Source organism: Anomalospiza imberbis, chromosome 4 (assembly GCF_031753505.1).
Source record: "Anomalospiza imberbis isolate Cuckoo-Finch-1a 21T00152 chromosome 4, ASM3175350v1, whole genome shotgun sequence".
Taxonomy (NCBI): domain Eukaryota; kingdom Metazoa; phylum Chordata; class Aves; order Passeriformes; family Viduidae; genus Anomalospiza; species Anomalospiza imberbis.
Genome location: NC_089684.1, coordinates 11,904,757 through 11,926,805, shown reverse-complemented (window position 1 = coordinate 11,926,805; position 22,049 = coordinate 11,904,757). Strand labels below are relative to the sequence as shown.

General features: G+C 36.6%; 1 long non-coding RNA gene across 2 annotated transcripts in view; it reads right to left on the bottom strand.

Moving 5' to 3' along the window:
* Positions 1-686: 686 nt before the first annotated feature.
* The window catches only part of LOC137472233 (uncharacterized), a 44,522-nt gene continuing 23,159 nt past the window's right edge, over positions 687-22,049 (bottom strand). For both annotated transcript variants that reach the window (XR_010998083.1, XR_010998084.1), the window contains exons 2-4: positions 12,964-13,035; positions 1,735-2,152; positions 687-1,704 (exon numbers count right to left, since the gene is read on the bottom strand). This is a non-coding gene — a long non-coding RNA (uncharacterized lncRNA). The remainder of the gene's footprint in view (positions 1,705-1,734; positions 2,153-12,963; positions 13,036-22,049) is intronic.

The window sequence follows — 22,049 nt, the reverse complement described above, 5'->3', positions numbered from 1 at the left end:
TTCCAGAAAATCTTTGCTTTCAAAGAATCTTATTAACATTGAAAATATACTCTTGCCATTGAAAAATACTAAGGCTGTATTAACGAATGAAACATACTTTCATGTGTTGTTTCCTCCCATATAAAAACAGTGGAGGAAAGAACTGAAACTGCACTTGCAAAGTAAGACACCCAGAAGACTGCTATTGTATATAAAACTGGTGGTAGGCTGGGAGTAAATAATGTCATGGCCTTGATGCTACCAATGCAAGTCTTAGACATTGCATGAATGCTATTGCATGGAGCCTTTCAGGGAAATCAGGTGTAAGGTGCTGTATTTCTAGACCCTAGCTGGAATCAAAGCTACAACAGTCCAGATCAGACTTTCTGAAAGGAAACACACAAAACAGTCACTTAGTCTTTGATCTCTCAGCCCTACACCTTAATGGAGACTTACAAAACATCTTTAAAATGTAACTCTTTACAATGCACTTGGATACCAAATATCAGGAATCCAATAGAGGTGCAGGGTTTGTGACAAATAATACTCTCTCTCCACAATAGCCTCGTGATGTTTCAAAGCCTGGAAAATAAATTACCTGCCCTGCAATGAAAATCCTTACAATGTTTTGTCCCTGGTGATGTGCAGTCTATCCCATAGGCACTACACCAGCTGTCTCAGGCTAATCAATGGATGTCTCTATCTAGTGATTTTTATCTATCTCAGTCTGTCCATAGCTTTGAAGAATGCTGCTTCTATTTCATACTGGAAGAAAGGCACATGCACAGAAGCTTCTTGGTGTTTCAAAATTCTAGCAAGACTGCAAGAGCACTTTTGCAGAGACCTTTGTATCTAGCTCTGTCAAATACATGCCATACTAAACTAACATCTAACAAGAACAGAGTTGGAGAAACAACCACCAACATAACATTTACCTTTTATAGACACAGAGTTTTGTGTCAGTTTTGGGATGAGTTTGAGGTCTGCAGTGAGTGGAAGCACGTAAAAGAGTATTCTAGGAGCCCTTACTACATAAGATGTCTACCATATGGCTCTTCTCATTGTGTGAAGTGTGAGCAAATGATTCAGGCTTTCTCTGCCAGTTCTCTGTTAGCAGGTCTATGTCAAATCACAAAAAAATCCCAGTAAAGTTAAGAACTCAATTTAAGTCTCCTCAATTAGCACTTCAACTACCACACCTTCCTTTATCTTTAATGATATAATAAAATATTTAAAGTGATTAACTCAACCATATCTATTTAATTAAGAGATTACAGTTATTTTGGGGGGACATTTATTAGGAAGATCATAAGGTTAATTAAATTTGTTCACTTTTTATATACACTTGATAGAAGGGGCTTATTTGAATCTCTTTTTATGGCTCTTTTCAAAGTGCACAAGTTTTTAAAGTTAAAAAAAAATTTAAAAATTCCAGATAATGATGAATTTGAAAAGACCATATCAGTGATTCTTGCAAGTGCTGTTAAGACAGGTCTGAGATCACAAAAAATGTGATAATTCTGTCAACCCCACAGTTCAACTCTTACTGCAGTGGTGCTTCAGATGCTGTACTGGTAAAACTCGTGGCTTTTCCAAATCTCAAATACTGGCTGCCTATTCCATTTCCAGATGATAAAAAATTGGCACGATACTCCAGATGGTTTTGTTACCAATGAGAGGGACCTGGACAGGCTGGAATATTGGGCTAACAGGAATCTCCTGCAGCTGAGCAAGGAGAAATGTGAATTCCTGCACCTGAGGGGTAACCCCATGCACCAGTATGTGCTGGGAGCTGACCAATTAAAAATCATGTAGGCAGAAAAGGTCCCGAGGTCAGTTCCACTTAAATAAAAGAAAAAACATTTTACATTGTAGGTGATCAAACACTGGAATAGGTTGCCCAGAGGTGTGGAGTCTCCAACCTTGCAGATATTCAAAACAAAATTAGGCATGGTCCTAAGCAGTCTGCTCTAGAGAACCCTGCTCTGGGCAATAGGGTTAGACTAGAAAAGCTCCATAAATTGCTTCCAAGGTCATTTATTCTGAGGCACACCATTTGGAAGCTCAGAAAAAAAAACTGTCTGAGGCTTTACTGGAGTTCAGAATTCTGTCAAAATGACCTGCAGATTCTCATTCTTCTAGACATTTCATGCAACCTCAGGTGAGCAAAGACCTAAATTAAAAGATAAATCATTCAGTCACTTTAAAATTACCCAGGAGTTACCCAGACCAAAGGATAAAGTGAGTTGTAGTTATATATAAAATATCAAAACTCAGAGAATGACGAGTTCTTCATCATCGAACTAAATAATGTAAACAGATAACAGGTGATATATAGTCACAAAATATTTGTTCTTTTTGTCCATTTGTCCTTCAGGAAATTTGGCTAGGTTCACTATATTTTCACTGCTCTAAGTGTACACCTGTGTGCACCTCCTGTGCTGGATTGGTGTGGCAGGGTTCTGGTACAAGGTGGGCTGCAGGGGCAGTTTCTGTGAGAAGCTGCCAGAAGCTTCCTCCATGTGTGACAGGGCCAATGCCAGCTGGATCCAAAACAGACCCACTGCTGGCCAAGGCCAAACCCACCAGTGACTGTGGCACCTCTGTGGGAAAAGATTTAAGGGAAAAAGATATTGCACAGAAGTGATTGCAGTCAGAGAAGAGAGAAGTGACAATATGTGAGAGCAACACCTCTGCAGACACTGAGGTCAGTAAAGAAAGAGGGGCAGGAGGTGCTCCGGGTACTGGAGCTGAGATTCCCCTGCAGCCTGTGGTGAAGGCCATGGTGAGGCAACTGTCCTCCTGCAGCCCATGGATGCAGAGATCCACCTGTGGCCCATGGAGGACTCCACACCAGAGCAGGGGGATGCCTGAAGGAGGCTGGTACCCCATGGGAAGACCATTCTGCAGCAGGCTTCTGGCAGGAGCCCATGGACAGAGGAGCCCATGCTGGAGCAGGTTTGCTGACAGGACTTGTGACCCTATAGGGGCTCCATGCTGGAGCAACCTGTCCCTGAGTAATTGCACCCTTTGGAAGGGAGAGCTAGGGCAGTTTGTGAGGAACTGTAGCCAGTGGGAAGGACTCATGTTGGAGAAGTTCATGGAGGACGGTCTCATGTAGGAGGGACTCCATGCTGGAGCAGAGGAAAAGTATGAGAAGTCTTGCCCCTGGGGAGGAAGGAGGAGCAGAAGCAACATGTGATGAACCCAAAGCCCCAGTCTCCATTCCTCTGCAATACTGATGGGGAAGAGGTAGAGAATTCAGGAATAAATTAAAGTCCAGGAAAAGGGTTGGGAAAGGTATTTTTAAGATTTAGGTTTGTTTCTCAGTATTCTGCTTTGACTTGATTGTTAATAAATTCAATTAATTTCCTCAAGTCAAGTCTTTTTTGCCCATGACGTAACTGGGGAGTAATCTCTCCTTGTCCTTATCTCAGTGCAGGACACCTCTTTTATTCATAACTGGTCAAGGTCTGCATCTGTCACACTCGAATGCTGATGTGATATTGCAGGTCAAACATTGAGCCATTTTATAAATTCACATCTTTATTATCATCATACAGCCCTTTCAAAAGATCAGGAATGATCCAGCAGTTAAAGCAATACTCCCTGGTCAGTGCTTTTCTTGGGCAGAGCAAATCTTTATTCAACTTTCTGTTTCTGATGCTGGAGGTTAAAGACAAAAAGGAGTCAAGGGCTTTGAACCTTTCTGCTCTGTTTCTATTGGTCCTTGAAAGATGAAGAAGAGAAAATCCATATTTTTGATGTTTAAAGCCTATTTCTGAACTAGGAAATATGGGCTGCATGTGAGTAATGCTGCATAATAAAAATAAGCACACACTGATCAGCAGAAAAGTTTTAGGTAGCTCATTATACTTCAAGTAAGGAATGAATCTTGATTGTTAAGAGTACTCATTACACATTTCTACAAGCACAACAAGCATAACAGTTGTTAAGATGTGCCTTCATAACTGTTAAGCTTCACCCCTTCTTAATTTTTTTTATTATTAAAGCACTGCAATGATCTTCCCCAGAGTTACCTCAGCTGTCTGCTACGTCCCTTGAGCATGGTATTTTGGCAGAGCATAAGAAGGAGAAGCAGATACCTGCAGCAGTGACTTATGTCCCTGACTCTCAGAAGAACACAAATCTCTTGCTTCAGTGTTCCTGGGGAGCTGCTCTCAGCTGGCAGCAGGCCAGGATGAGAAGCTTCATAGATGCAGAGCATCTTTCATCAGAATTAGACTGTATCACTTTGCAGAATAGGCTCAAAAGTATATCTTAATGCAGTAGAATGTTTGTAAAGAAACTCATATTACTTTTCAACTCAAAGCACTGCTTTGTTGGACTTTTTTCCCTCACAACCCATTTGAGAAGTGAGGAAAGTGACTATGACAGAGATACTTGGCATGAGGTTGGGTGAAAAGGAACACAGTTTATACCACTCAAAGCTTTTTTCTCAGAGTTACAGTAACTCTGATTCAGGAGAGAAACATAACTGCTTATGGAATAAATCTGTGTAGAATCAACTGGAATAAAAAATAATATAAGCCTTGATCTCCCAACAAAATTCACTACCACTTGTATTGTTTTTAAGCTGAAAATGTGCTTGGTTGAGCACATTTTCCAAGGGTGAATTGGACAGCAAGTTCACTTTGACAAGATAGCTGCTTCCATAGCTGCAAGCACAAGAAGTGAGGCACTTTCTACAATGTCTTAAATTAAATGCATATCATTCCCTACTTCTCCCTACTTAATTAAACTTATTCTTCACATAATTCCCAGAGCTCCTTTCATTTCTAAACACAGAAATACTTATGCTGTCTCCAAGCAATTGGCCTTGATGCTATTAATTTGCAGGGCATAAAACAACAGACCATGTAATAGTAAGTAAGAATAGAATACTAATAAATCACTTCAGCAATTCATTTTAGTTTTTGAGCTTCCATCACAAAAAAAAAACCCAAAAAAAACCCAAAAAAAACCAAAAACTCAAAACCCCAACAACTGTCTTCTAAGTAGCTTTTTGAAAAAGATATTTTATATGACTTTACATATCACTTTGAAGGAAAGCAAGTCAAAGCCTTCTGTGAATACCATTGACTTCTGACTTATATATCTGAAGGACATTATTTACTGTTTGGTTTACATCTGTTATTTAAATATTTCTAGTCTGCAGCAAAGGTATAAAGCTATCATTTACTCACCATTCATTTAGTTGTTTGAGAGCACACAACTCTACACACTATTTAGTTTAAGTTAATTTTAGAAATAATGTTTAATAATTATTTGGAGATAGAATAAGAAAGTAAATGAGTGTGTACATGTCTGCACAAGCTGTTACAAAAGCAGTCAAAATCCTCTTAGCTTTACTTAGGTGACTAGGAAGTCAGACAATGGAAAAGTCAGAGATCCTAGAAACAGGTGGTTCTGTGAGAAACAGAGCTTTTACAGGCAAAAATCAGGCAAGTAAGTTTGCACACAAAGTAGCCTTGAGTCTAAAATAATGTGGATTAAAATGCTAGCATATTGGATTACCTTGTATAGATTGAGATCATTGTAGATTAAGATCATTATAAAAGACAGCAAAATCAGGATTCAGCACCAGGATGCCGTCCCCAGGTACTGAGTGTGCAACCATGCAGGGGATTCTGTCTACAGTGTCCAAAAGCTCTTTTAAGCACAGATTAAATACAGTTTTTTCTGCTTTAAAAAGTTAACTGTTTATTACTAGTCTTCAAAATAAGCTTAATTATTATATTTAAACAAATATATTTATTTTATGCACCAACTGCATATATTTTATATTTATGCATCATACAGAGGTTTTGTGTTGTATCTGAATTGCTTCTCTTCCATTACTCATGTTATAGACTGTTAAACTTTTCTTATTCATTGTTGTGAGAATTTGTTCCATTTGAGATCTTTAGTATTCTACTATAAATGTCTAGTAATCTACAGAAAGCTACAGATCACAGAATCACAGAATAGTCTGGTTTGGAAGGGACTCAGAAGAATCATCAAGTCCAGCTCTTAAGTGAATTGAACCCATGACCTTGGCATTATTAGCACCATGCTCTAATATATGGTCCCCTATAAATAAATTTTATTTCTAGATCAAGTTATATTTGTAGCACCTATCCTAAATCACTCAAAACTAGATTTAAGAATGGAAAATGCCTTGACTTGTTGCCTTCATCAATGGCCAAGTCTCCAAGATTCTTTATGCCATCAGTGTTTAGATGTCAGAATAAAATACATTTCTCTCTAAAGAGTGTGGTAAAACCCATATCAGACTCACCATAATCTCTTATCTTCATTTCACACATCAACAGCCACTCCATGCTGACATATGGAGCACCATAACTTCCTAAAGAAAAAATATATAGTTATTAAATATACAGCAGCTGGCCCTAATCTCATTCCCCAGGCTGGAATGATGGGGTTGAGTAGAAAATAAAATTTAAAAGTCCTAAGGCAGATTTTAGCAGAAAAGTTTAACATTTTATAGGGTTATTAGGTGCTGAAAATATCCTGAGATAAAATGAAAGGACAAAATCAATTGTCTTTTAAATAATGACAGAAATTGAAATAATATCAGATCTCCTTTTAATCATGTTTCTGCCACCCACACCCTTAGCTACTGAATGCCCTTGTAAGGCTCTCTGGAAAAAACCCCAAGCAGTAGGGTTGATTAATTAAGGTTACAACACACAGCACCACCTGTCACAAGAGCTTTGTGCTCTTTTGTTTGCAGAATGCCTTATCTGCATGAAAGCACTGCCTGAAAGAAGTGTCTTGAGAATGTGCAGGACAGAGATTTACTAATTCCAGAGACAAAAGCATGCCAGAAACTAGATAGCACAGGTGACAGATAACTCGTAGTTAAAAAAATGACTCAAAATGAGGAGTCAGTTGTGTAAAAGGTTGCCACATATAAATTTAACTACAAGGATTCATGGATTTTAGGGCTGGAAAGGACTATTTGTTTGATACTGTTTAGCTCGACCCAGTGTGTACCACAGCTCTCAGTAGGATCTGTAATTTGTGCTTAGCTAGACTACGAGGTCCAGGAGGACATTCTGTCCTGATCTGGGGATATCAAGAGATGAAAAAATCATGACTTTCCAGGGAAGCTTGTACCAAAGATTAATAATCCCCAGCATTTAAAAAAAAAAAACAAAAAAAGTGATGCATAATGACAATTTATATTTGTCTATCTTCCAATCATTAGTTTACAACATACCTTTTGCCAAGTCTGTTGAAAAGCTTCTTAGTTCAAATAATAAAAGTTTTTAGAACACGAATTAAAGAAAAAAAAACCCATCACTTTTGAGATCCAGGTGGCTAACTCTTTTACTCCAAGATATATTTTTGAATCATGTTCGCAGTTTCTGATTGTATCATTATAATCCTTTGAAACTATGGATATGAGAACTGTGTGCAATATCCTGGTCATATGACCATAAATATACCCACACCTATTTGCAAAATAATGTATTATCCTACAGACACACCAACTCTATTTGCTATCAGGTCACCCAGAGAACTGCCATGCAGCTGCATGCCCACACTGCCCCCTTTTCTGGTAGGTATTACTTTGGACTATACCCAGGCTGGTCTCTCAGACTGGATGTTTCTCCATGGCATGATTGGGAAACTGATTTTAAAAGCATGTTCTTAATCTGAACTAAGGTATCAATATAGGCACTTTGCAAAACCTAAGTGGTTTCAAAGTCACTGCTTTCATGGACAGGGTCTCTAAACTTGTGGGCTGAATTCCTTGTCCTTAAATATGACTTGTATATGGTTCCAGTAAAACACCTGGTCACAAATTCACATTAACCATCTGCCTCTTTTAGTTATTGTTTCTGGTTTTTCTGTGTCTTTCATGAGTTTTATCAGTAATCACTTTATAATTAAAGTGATTTTTATTTTTTATGTAAGTCATGAAAAACATCAAGCTGAGTACTAATTCTGTAAGAATCGCGCTTTGTATTTTCACAAGAAAGGAGAACATGTTACATCTTGTACTGCTGCAGTCTGCCTGTCTCCAGCCAGCCAGCTGCAGGAGCAGCCTTGAGTCATCTCATGCAAGACCAGCCTAGTATGACAGAGGAGGGGGTGGCAGGGTCGTCAGGGAGTTAATTATAATCATCTCAAGTAAGGAAACCCTGAGCTGCCTCAAGACAGAACCATTTCAGCTGGCAATGGACTCATAGGGATTTGTCACTCAGGGGAAATGCCAGACTTCTGCTTAGGCCATTTATCCTCAGGCTGCCCATGTTAAAGGGCAGACAGAAAGAGTGACAGAACGAGGCACATTGTTGAGGAACAGATGTTGTAAAGAAAATGTCTTTGCTACTACTAAAACTCAGGCAAAGATATTATCCTTTCTTCACACCTGCACTATGAAATCCATTTAAATAATAGATAATTTATCAGATAAACATATTTATTCTTTCAAAGAATGAAAGAATTGATAATTTATCTTCATACCTTATTAAACAACCAGGTTTCCATGAGTGGCTCCAAACACTTTGAAAAATAAAGGTAGGAGTATCATGTCAAATGAATTCTAGGTATGTTCATAGGTTGGACCTTAACCTATGAATATCAGGTATAGGGTGTGTTTCCCATGAGCCATACAAATAAAGTACTCCATTCCTCCCATAAGACTGAACCAGCACCCCTTTGCACTCAGAATCAAGACTTTTATGTCACACAGCCCATCTGCCAGCAGGAATAAAGGGCTGCAACCAGCAGGGAGATCAGGACAACTGAAAGCAGCAACAGGCGGGAGCAAATGTGTGCAGTAAACAGCTCTGTGAGAAGAGAGCAGCGGGAGGATGAAACAGTTACGGCCAAAATAGGAGTTCAAAGGAGGAGGTGCAGGAATGTCAATGGTACCAGAATGCTTTTCTACATCAGAAGCATGCAACTTTCTTAAAAAAGCAAGAGACAACACAGACTCAAAATCCAAAAATTTCTGGTCTCTCTGGAATCCTTCCTGTACTTTTCCAACATACAGAAAATATTAATTTATTTTACACATCATTCTCCATTTCTCACAGACATCCTTCTGTGTTTTATGGGGCCATCTTGCCAAGATATATTTCTCATCATAGAACACTTTTTTAAGGAAATGGCACTTACAAGTGACTAAAAGTAATCTATATTGATAAACAGCAGTGGGAGTTTAAAAGCTCTGAAAAAAGGCAGTACCTTTTAAAACTACTTCTCACTTTATCAGCTGGCAAAGAAATCTGAATTTCACATGAGTTTCCCCCACTGTGGCTGCTGGGAAGGAAAAGTAAGGACTCCAAATATTTTGCACTTAGTGAAATAGCATGCAAGTAATGGCCCAAGACTAAGACTATAACATAAAATAGCATTTCTTAACTTAGACTTTCTAATTATTTGTATATTGGCTATTATCTGACCATTGTGACAATGGGTTATCAGAATATATTGATCCAAATTTCTACCAGAAGTGGGCTATACAAATCAGCTACCCTGGTTTCACTCAAAGTTCATTCACAAAATAAACGTATTTGGTAAGGCCATATTTGTCCATAACTCCATTTTATTTCAAATTAAGCTTAGTACAATTGTTTACAAATGTACTCAAAAAGCAGACAGGCGTATTTTCAAAAAATCATAGAAGGATAGCACATGTAGTTCTTTTTGCACAACCTCCTGTTTAACAATGGATGTGCATCTAAAACACTGGCTTTTTCCTCCCTTTTTTTAGCTTTGCTTCACCTCTTCATGGAGCCTATAGCTTGTTAATAATTGCTTTGCCTTTATTTAAAATAATAAAGTTTGTTTATCAGGTAAAAGCAGATGCTAAAACTAGATCCTCCAATTATCACATAAAATGGATCCATACATATTTATGACTTTATCAGGTAATAACAGGTACTGAATATTTATCCCTCCAGTCACAATGGCTACACATTATAAATTTATAACTGCACAGTAGATACTGTGCAGTCTTTTTCCAGTAGACTCAAATGGACAAATCTCACTCATCTCTCCTGGGGCAGTGATGTTTTCTGGATTTGCTTTGACTACATTCAGTTTGTGTAATCACAACTGCTATGCCATTGTGGTGCCCTTAAAAAAACACATACAGATTAATACCCACCAAATTCCAGATTTTGCTTCCAAGGACCTCTGTATGTCAGGATGTTAATAAACACACAAATTAAAAATATTAAACAGATAAGTGATACTTCCAAATCAAATGAAGACATTTTTCAGGTGACCTTGAGATACAGCACTTGAAGCATCTCATACATTTTCCATGATGATGACCCGAGATGAAATCCTTATAGTAAACAATAAAATCCAAAGCTTTCTGTCCCCGGATAAGTACAGGACTATTTATGTTTCAGTGAATATAAAAATAGCTTTCTCCCTCCTTACTGAAACTGAAACTTCACAATATGAAACTAGGTAAGTGTCTAAGCCAACCTGATCACTGCATAAAGAACTGGAAGCACAACATGCACATACTTTGTCAGAATATCGTAATCACAGAGTACAGTACCTTTATAATACAAAACAGTTCAATTTTCTATGTCCTTATAGAGCACAGTCTTGCTAGCATACAGTGTATGTGAGGTTATGAAAAAACCTGATAACAAAATTCCAAGTCAGAAAATTGCTTAAGTAGGAGACTGACAGGGCAAAGCAGACAGCAAGTACTAAGGTAAAGTATCTGACATTGTTATCCTGCTCTCAGCATCTTCACAGTCTCGCTGCCTCTCAATCCAAACCCACAGCAAATGTCTTGGACCATTTCCACCTTGTACCACAGCTGGATAAATTGTTTTGAGTATAGTGCCTGTAATAAAGCCTAGCTCCATATATCTTTGTGCCCTTTGAACCATTATTTCTTACCTTCAGCTTCCTTTTTCCCCTCCCTCTACCTTCTTGTGTCACTTCAGTGAGGAAGACTCAGCACATTCTGCAGCTGAGAGCTGTAAATCTACTAAGTGAGTAGCCAACACATCTGTGCTGATTAACCAGCTGGCTGCCACCAAATAACACAACTGCCCTGCTCTGTGTGCCTGCCTTTTGTAGCAAGGCTTCTGTTTCCATTTGTTACCAGCAGCTTCCCGTTATACTAAAGCAGTGCTCAGGCTGAAATTTTCAGTGCTTCTGCTTCAATGGGCACCTGCACAGCTTCACCTGAAGGTACAGGAGTGGGGTTTTGGGCTTTACTAAATAATTTAGTACAAAACAAACGGAGCCTAGTTTCACATTTGTTAAACAGTTCAGCCATAATTTTAATGTATCCTTATGCCTGAAAAAAAGGAAAATATAAATAATAGCTCATAGTTCACAAAATGTTTATATATATATATATATATATATTTTTTTTTTTTTTAGTGGAAAGGATAGTCTGGTGACAGAAGCAGTAAGAAATTCCTGGTTCTGTCTTCAAAGCATACTTTGAACAAGACTTATTAATCAGGAAATACAGAATACATTTCATTCATAGAGGTATGAGACTAGAAACTGATCTTTAAATGAGTGCCATGAATTTACGTACTTGTGAGCCAGCAGGCTTTGGAAATGTAATACATGATGAAATAATTAAAGAAAAAAATTATGGTTAGCATGGATTATTTGTTTCCTGTTCCTAATGGGAACATTTTCCACATTGTTTCAGCAAAGGCTGGCAATATTTAAAAACAGGCAAGAAAAAACTGGCAGACAATTAATAGCCTCAGCGTCAGAGAGAAACAAGGGAGGTCATTAACCCTAGCTGTCACCAGTATTGTTTTAATAGATTCATTTTCACTTGACACGATGAACCATGAGCTTTCTTTCCCATTGTAAAGAAAAGGTGAGTCATACTTGGAGTAAAAAACTCACTCAGAATTGAAGAAGAATGCCAGTTTTCTGTCCCTATATTCCAATTGCAAAATTAAAGCCCTCAATTAATTAAATATCTATATCCACAGAAAGTGTTCTTTGCATGGTATCCATTGCTCTAAAGAATAGATTTTTTTTTAATCTAGAAAGTGATCAAAAATAAAAGCTAAATCAACTTTAAAATGCCTAGGAATACCTAGACATATGCTCAAAATGCAATGATATTTCTGTCTCAGGGCTTTCACTTATCCTCCTTCAGTGTAGAACTATTCCAGTTTTTCTAAATCAGGATTTATCAGTAATGGATCATGATTTTGTCTTCAGATATCAAAAGGGAATTCTGGTCCAAAGACTGTTGAATCTCAGCCATTATTCTAATCTCTGTTCAAGATACATTCTCTTGTATTATGCTTCAGTACAGAAATCCTTGGCTTTCCTTCAAGAATGCAACATCTCAGCTTTTGAAAGGCTATTAAAGTGATTATGTGTGCATATTTAAATGTGAAGCGTGAGATCATCAGTCCTACAGAGATCACTGGGATTAACAAGGCATCTTTTTTAATTGAACAAGGCAACCCTGTGAGTGAACTCAGCATCTTTTTGCAATCTACCACCTTCAAAATGCCATACCATCTGCTTCTCTTATTGTTTTTACAAAGTGATATGTGACATTTTTGCAGTGCATAGGATATTATGAAAAGGAGATTACTATAGACTTTTAAATTAATCAGGATACAAGTATTTTTGAATGTGGGTATAGTGAGAGATGTATTTCAGATGAGAACTTGTCTTCGAAAAGAGCATTGTAAAAATAGGAAGAAAAATATCAAAGCCAGTTTTCATACTTACACAATGGATATTGATGGCTTTTCCCCTTTGCTAATTCTGATTGTAATGTCTCTTTTTCTTGGTTTTAAAGGAGAATGGGCAAATTATAGGAAACACATGACTGTCCCACCACCAGATGTATGTAATTTTTTTTATTTCACCTGGCTATTCCTATCCTGTAGTACAAAACTGGGTGCAGGTAAAGAGGAGGAAGTTTGTATTTGAACAATAGAATTCTAAACTTGAAAGCAAAATTGAGAGATTGACCTTTTGTTGCTGAATGTCAAAGTTATTTGTTCAAATCAAAGCTGATACATAAATGTCATCTTTATAATATGACTGTAATAAACAAGCAGATATAAATTAAACTAGCATTGTCTTATTATCAGTCAATAACAATAGTCATTTTACTCAATCTAGTTTAACACTGCTCTAAAAATGTATTCAATGTGAAAGGGAATGAGACTTGTTTCAGGCAATGCGTGCTCAATCTTTTGTTAGAATGACAATTTAGGGAGCTTACTGTTTTCATTTTATGCATAATAACTTTCCATCAGAGAATGCAGAAAGTCACAGGCTTGCATCTGACTCTCATCTCAGATTTAGACCTAGAGATGCAGGGGAAATCTCTTACAGTTCCGAGGGGAAAACTCCCCAAAGCCAAACACTAATTTTCAGGAAGTCAGATCATCAGAGCCACAGAGAAGACAGTTTTAACTCTCTACCCAATAAAGCATGCATTGAGGAGTATACTCACTTCAGCAGACTGTGTATTTTTCAGTAAGTTGTTTAATAAAATAGATATTGTCATGATAGTAAAATAGATATTGACATGATAGGCTGATATTTGGAATTTTGCAACACATAAAAGTGTACCATCATGTCAGATGCCTCAGAAAACTATGCAGTAGTAATTTTCTTATTCATGTACATAACCCAGGAGTTTAATTAATAATGGTCATGTTAAAATGCTAGTAAATAAAGCTTAGTAATGAAATACACATTGGTACATGAAGATATCATTAAAACCAATTCACTTACAATATGCCATAAAATTCATGGGCTTGTACTTATACCAGATCTTGGCAGAGTAATTAAAGAATAATCAAGCCTTTATCAATAATTAACTTTGTTAGTAAGTCTGTATGATATGAAAAAATATGAAAATCAGTTGAGCATTTTCAGAATTTGGGATGACTGGTGGGTTTTCCCTCTCTTGGAAGGAATCTAATAAAGATACATGTGAAAGCAGGAGCATCATTATACTTACTGGAAATCAAAGAAAGATAAGGAACGCAATAAGAGGTTAGAAATCGGGATCTATCAATTTATCTTCCTCATTATGCTCCATTAAGTGAATCCATGCTATCAGATAAAAATTATTTTGTGCATCGATGCAAATTTGTTCTTTCCAGTTTGAAATTATGAAGTCCAAACATTTTATGTGCTCCTCATCTCCAATACGTTTATGACAATACCCTGAATTTGCATGTCTTTTTAACTCAATTTGTACTGAAGCCCCAGGAAGTATTTCCCGTGAATTAGGTTTCTCTAATGAAGAAATTTGAGAATTTTCCAGTAAAAGATTTTTTTTCCTATAAAATTAAGGTATATCAGCACTGGTGGGTACATGAAGTTTTTGCAAGCTTTCTCTAAGCCACAAGCATGTGTCCATCAGAGACCATCTTATTTTTTTATCATCTTGCCGTGCACTGTTCAGGTTCCCAGACTGAGTCTATTGTTTTAAAATAACTTCAGGGGTCAGATTAATCCATTCTTGGGAATTTACAGGTTTTGAGTTGCCTTCCTCCAAAGAGGGGCAGATAAAGGGAAGCAAATACCATCTGAGATCTCAAAACTAGCAGCACCTATAAAACTTTCTGTAGTCTACCTTTGGGTTCCTGGCTGTTTAGCACAGCATCAGGTCTATGTCCTGAGTATTTCAGGTCCAAGCAGAACTTCATTTACAGAAATACCTGAAGCTTACCAAACCCTCAAGATCAGACCCCAAGCCAGGAACTCCTTGAGCAAAAGTAAGCAATCTATTCTGGAAGAAAACAGAGAAGTCTGATACCCAACAGCTAAACTTAAGCAGATTATCATTATAAATGTGATATCACAATAATATCTTCATTTCCATTGCAGGCAAATAATTTAAGCTCTTTATATTTCATCCAGATCTTTCCTGTAAGCAACCCATACTGAAAATACTCTAATCCAAAATCTACATGTCATGTTCAAAACTTTATGCTTTGGGCATGTGAATCATGGCTAGACAGCCCAAAGTATGTATCTGTGAATCTTTAGGAAGAGCAGGAATGGCTTCAAGAAAAAAAAAAGGACACCTTTGTGGCTGTGTAGATGTTTGTACTAAACTCTGTCTGATAGACTAAAAGTAAAAACAAAACCGCCAATGGTTAAGAAACAATCCTCGAAAGAGAATCTTGAAAACACAGAGTGAGTGTGAAGGGACAGTAGCCTTTCAGAGGCTCACCTGTTAGTTATATGACATCCCTTCAGGAATGCATGAATATGAAAAATGCTGCAACAGCTTCAGATGCTACAACATATTTTATTTCAGTTTCCAGCAAAAGAAGAAGTATAAACACTGTTCTTTCCTCACATCACCAAAGAATGAATTCTGCCATTTGGGAAAGGAGAAAACAGAAACTCATGATCCCTTTTTCCCACAGTATGAGAACTAAAATGACACTGAATATATGCATCTCATCTAAAGGAACAAACAGTATCTACATCACTGTCACCAGATGTTTTTGGGAGCTATTGCATTTCAGATCTTTTTACAGAAAAAGCAGGTCCATACTTTTAATGGCAGTACACTGTGACATCTTAAATAATAGAATGAGTCTCAAAATATTTAGCAGTTTGCCATTATGAGAGCAGCCTTTCTCTTTAAATTTCCTCCTTTTATTTTATTTAGCTATGAGAAAAGGATTCATGTTCCTCTTTACTTATTCTTTCCTGTGGTTTTCATTATTATTTTCTAACTCTATAATGCTTTATTTATTCTATTTCATGGTCCAGAGCCTTTTTGCAGTTTCTTCTTTCAGTGTACTTTGCAGAAAAGCCACTGGAATACTTCTATGGTTCTTTTTTCCCCTGTCAATTACTGACAATTCACTGTTTGTACTATTTCTGAAGAGAAAAAAGTGTATTTTTATGATTAAATATTGTTCTTTAGCACAGATACAATCAACTATAAAATCAAATGTCCACTGGGGTTACAATTTTGCTTTGCTCAAGGAGGTATACTCTGGCTTTTCTTCTATATTTAGTTTACACATGCAACCTAATTTGCGTAATGCAAGTGAGTTATAACAGTAATTATATCTTTCTAACAACTACTAGACTCTGAAATAATATTACATAAGCATAGATACATACAATGTGGTGTATCTCCTGAAGTAACATTCTAGAATTTGTAGTGTAGAATTTGGGTTTTAGTGCCTGGTTTTTTCCATGCCCTTTCCTAAAGGAAATTATACAGTATTCTTCTCTCAAGAAGAACAGCTAATCAACAAGCTAAATAACAAATGGATGTTACAGCAGTATCAGAAGAAGTTCTGCTAAAATTATAATGTGATAGTAGTCATAAATTACCTCTCAAAGTGACAGGTATGTCTCAGTGTAGGACCTATAGCCAATTTAACAAACTCAGAAGAGTTTCTTAGGGAGTAATATTGGAAAGAACCACGCTGAAAGCTTCTGTTGTAAGTTTAATGCACCAAATATCTAGAAGAAAAATTTTTTAAAAAGATCATATGGGAAGTGAAGTAGATGTAGCATGGAAACTCACAGAATTCACAGAATGACTAGATTGGAAGAGACCTTCAAGATCAGCAAGTCCAACCCATGCCCCAACACCTCAACTAAACCATGTGAAAATGATGGAAATTACAGCTGAAGAAGAGTTTTGATTTTGTAGGATTTGCTCTTCCAGTCGGGTTTTAGGCAAACGGGACCAAATTTGCACGCCTATCAAAACTTTGATTATGTCAAAAATACCTAGTATAGAAATTTCTAAAATTCATGAAGTTTTGCTAATTTAAACTAAACTAAGAATATGACAAAGCAGTAGGATGCAATGTGGAAAGCTACTGATATATTTTTGGAGAGGAAGGATATTATCAAGACTAGGAGGCACATATCCAAAAAAGTTGATGCTGGATAATGTGCAGGGAATGAGAAATGAGGCTTCATAGAGAAAAGATTACCTATAAAGAACTGAAAAGATGTCTTAGGAAATTAATTTTATCTAACCTTCAGTCTAAGCAAGGCAAGAGTCTTTTGACAAATAAAACAAGTAGCTAAGCCTTTACAAGAAAATATCTGAGTCAATTCATTTTAGATCACTGATGACTCAACTAACCTATAGCACCACTTCACTGACACACTGACCCTGACACACAGGGAGGAAAACCATTTAGTCTGGTGCTTTTTTTCAGACTGGTAAACTGTGTTAAAGATTAATTTGTACTTAAATTGTTAGTATCCTATGTTCAATTTGTAGACAAATCTTATGAGATCCTCTTTGACATTATATTCAGTTTCCTTACTATTCTACATTCACTTCCATCAGAATTCTGAAGAAATTTATTCTTGGAGATGGGCAACATCCCCACTGTTCCAAAGGTGGAAGTGCTGTAATAGCCACCAAAAAAGCAGAATTTTTTACCTGCCAATCAAAAATCTGGCATCAGGATTGGTAGTCACTAATTTGCAAGAACATCTAGAAGCCTTTACTATTTCCTAGAAAACATTGAAGTCTTGAAAAAGAATTGTTGTTTATCTATCAACAAAATTGACAAGTTTGAAATCTGAACATAGTATTTCTTTCCATAGATGGATGACATGATAAACAGAATTTTTCCTATTCACCTTAATACTATATACAAATGCAAGCACTGAAAAGGTGTACTTAAAACAGGAAAATAAAAAAATCTCAATGAAATCTCTCATGCTAAGAAGCTATGGCACTGATTTAATTCTATTTTCCACAAGAATAGTAAATGCCTGAGTAGGTACTACTGGATTCCCTGCTTTAAATCAACATAGCAAATCATCTTAAACATCTAAATCATCTAACCATCTAAATACTGAAGGGTTTACTTTTTCATCATGAAAAAGTCAGAAATGCAGGCAATTAAATTGTGTTAGTAAAAACACTGTGCATTTTCATGCATAAAGTGAATAATTTAGATCATATATATTTGTCAAATTTCTTTATTGTTGTTTCAGAAATGTTTCTGAATGCCAAATGAAGCCTGTATTATTCTACTCAGGTTGCTTTAAGCTGATTAGATGGTCTAATATTACCTACTTAAATGAGATAATGACTAAGAGATTAATATAAGGTGAGGCAATATACCATAGATCAGAACGGAAAGGGTTGTGAGATGATTGCATGTTACCAGTGCAATAAAATCAAGGGGAAAAAAGTACATACCACTAGAGGTTTGCCAATTGGAGTGGAAGTTAAATTAGAGATAATTTAATGAAATATTTATTACTGACTGCAAGATATGGCTTTTGCATTTTCCCAAATGGGGCTCCTTTGAAAGGTGTATTGATTAAACCATGTGCATTATCATGCTCATGTTCATAGCAAAACCAAATAACTTACCAAAGTATTTATATAATTATAAAACCCCAACATATTTTGATAGTTATGATACACTCTTGAACATGTGTTATTTATAAATGCCAAGCTTTAGTGCCTTACAAGTAAAAAATGTCACCATGGAAAGGAAAACATACAACAATGTATATTGTCAACATTTACAACAGCACTCCATTTAGGAGCAATAAAGTATTTTGCAAGTAGTATTTGCTGTGTATTTTGGGTATAATAAGGAGAATATTGACTCAGTTGCTGGTGTAACTGCATCTTATTTTAGCAAAGCTCATGTTCATTTTCCTAAGATCCCCACATACTCTTTTACACCACAGACAGAGTTAGCTTCTGACACTCTTTCCCTTAAACAGTTATATGAACAGATTTGCTGAAGGAGGTGAGATGGTCACAGCTGTATTAAGACCTCCATTTCTGCAGTATCTGACTATCACACCAGGTGAATGCATCTACGTTCACAAGTTCTTTGCACTGCTCTTCAGCATTTCCCTGTGACCTGGGACACAGTAAGCCAGACAAACACCAGTTTCAGTTTTGCATCTCTACTATGCATTTGTGTTATAGGAAAAATATAAATTGGAGATTTAATGGAATCCATATATTTTTTGAACCTGATGTGAAAAACCCTCTGTGTTTATGATGAACCCCAGAAAGTGGCATTACCTGAGCTGTGACCATTATAGCTCCACAGTCATAATCACTTTCACCTGTGACACAGCACTACCTATTCCCTGGTGTTGCTTGCATTTGAAGTGTTACTATCTGTTAATGGGTATGAATCCATACTCTTTCATCTTATTAGCACTACTTGTATGTTTATTTCAATTATCCTAAAATCTGATCATAATGGGCACTGAACAAACATGTAATCTGTGTGTAAAACAGTAAGAAAGAAAGAACTAGAAACAAGAGGCTCGTGCTGGGCTCAGCCTAAGGATGTAGTGAGAAGATAGAGGACAGTGGAGGGACATATATAGATGCTTATAAGAAATCTTCAGGACCTCCTCCAAAGCAGGAAAGCAGTGCAGAAAAACTGCCAAAGGGCTTGTTCAAAAACTTGGCAAGTGGATGATGGATGAGTAATAAAAAGAAAATTCATCCTACACACAAGAGAAAGCAAGGCCTAGGATGCTAAGAGCTGCAGAATTCAATCACTTTCTGTTTGAGATAACAAAGAACTAGAAAAGGAAATGGGGGGTAGAGGTCAGAGGTTTTGAGGAGAGCAAAAAACAGTCTAGCAGAAAGTTCAAGTAGTCATGTAGCAGAATTCTTTGTGAATATTGCTGTGAGAAAACCACGTGTGCCAACACCGAAGAAAAGCCATGAGTGATGAGGTCCAGGACACTTTAAATTTTGTAGTTATGTTGGAGAGTAGATAACTAACAACACAACTCTATGAAATTGTGTAGGCAGACAAGAATAATCCATGCTGGTTATCAATGGGATGCAGAATAGAAAATACTTTAGTAAACTGGACATCGAAATCCATGCAAATTCTGATGGGATGCATGTTGAGGAAATTGATGTTATTGCACTGTTTTATCTAGTAATAATGAATGCAGTTGGGAGAGATGTTTGAGGACTGCACTGTCTCCAAAACTGTTAAGAAGCAGGACCTGGAGCACTACAGGTTGGTCAGCATGACCTTGGTCTCTGGCAAGGTGATGGAGCAACTAATTCTGGGAATCATTTCTAACCACATGAAAGACAAGGAAGTGAGTAGGAGCAGTCAGCATGGATTCATCAAGGGTAGGTCATGCTTGACCAGTCTGATAGACTTCTATGAAATGACTGGCTTGATAGATGAGGGGAGAACAGTGGTTATTCCCTTCCTAGACCACAGTACAGCTTTTCTGACAGTGTGTCCAATATCATCCCCACACAATAACTCTCCTTGAGGTGGGGGCTAGGCCAGGTGACATCCAAAGGTCCCTTTTAACCTCAAAAATTTTAACCAACAAATTTGTGTCTGTGAAGTCAAAATACTTTGATAAAGGACAAGATATAATGTATGGGGCATAATACTGAACATCTTCTGAAATTAGGCCACATTTAATTTGGATAAAACTGAAGTCACATCTGTCTGAAAAATGCTGTATATATCATACACAAAAGAAAAAAAAAAGGCGAGATTAAATACAACCTCAGTCCCAAAAATCTACCATACATATCTCTAAACTTGAAAAGTTTTATCTGAGAGTATAATAAATAAATATAATTTTTGTCCAAAATAGCACTTTTTTCTGATTTTTTCTTATTTTTCTAGCTTATGTAGAAGTGTGTTTTTTTAAAAAAAATTATAAAAAGCAAACTGAATTCATTGCCTTCTGAGAACTGTACAAAGTAATACAATGATTAAATGCAACCTCAGTACTAATTAACTCCTGAATGGATTCTGCTGCATACCATGTTTCATCAGGTTTGAAAGGCTTTAGTCTAGAACACTGAATATTATTTGCAAAGGTGAAATTTTAATTTCATCCATTTGTAAGCTCATTTATCCAGCCTAGACTCACAATTGTGCTAATGAATACCCCAAGACAAAACACGGGGCTTTGTGTCTCAGAAAAATATCTGAGTTAATGTAAAAGTTTCTCAGCACAAACAAGAGCATCAAACCTGTTAATTTTCTTCTAAAATATTTAAAATCCCTTAAAAATATTCATCTCTAACAAAAAAATATTATTTTAATTAATCTTGCTGAAGTAGTACAGTGTTTCTAAATAGCTCAAAAGTTCCAACAAATACCAATAAGCAAATATATATTTGAATCTTAACCTTTTAGCTAATTTCTGCTTTTTTATTGGCATTTTAGGGCATTAATCAAGAAATTTTCACATTGAAAATATCTGTCATGTTTCTTCCTCTCATGTTGCTGTCCTTTCCATCCATGTAGTTGTCCCATTCTTTGCATAATACTGATTTCTGATGCACTTTAGTACCGGATCAAAGTCTGCATTCATTTACAGAACATCATGTTATTTCTATTGTACAGTGAATGACTGTACATTGCAAAGCAATGAGTCTGGCTTAAAGACGAAACTCTACTTCTGTTCATAAAACAGCCATTTGTTTTCGGTTCTCTGTTCAGAGAGGTATATAAACCCAAGTTCCTTTGCAAAGATGAGAAGACTTTAAATATAAGAACTAGCATTGAATGATGAAACTGAAACACAGATTTATAATGTAATTGTATTAAAAGTTGTAGTTCAGTGATCTGGATCCGTGTGGCACTCATCTTCAAAACCTCTCTGCTATTTCTTAGGTGCACTGTCTTCCAAAAGCTGTGTTTCATAGGTATAATACCGATGTTATTTTATGTGCCACGGAACTACACTCTATGTAAAACTTCCTTTAATCTATAAAGGGTCAACAGATGTTTTAACAGAGCCCAGCAGGTGGACAGCTGTGACTCAGAGTTCATATCCTCCAGTGTTGCATTCATAACACTTTGAAACACAACCTATTCATATCTATAACATGTTCGTAGTCATTTTCTTACTAAGGATTATTACCTATTGACCAACATATTTTTTTTCCCAGATAGAGAATGTGATAATTTGGCTATAGCTATCTGTTTCCTCTCTTCTGAAATATGATCCCATTTACTTACTTGTTGCTTCTTATGCTGGAGATGTTTAATTTAATTTCTTAGGTATTATTTTTATTTTCTCTGGTGTTTCTCACTGCATAAGGCCTG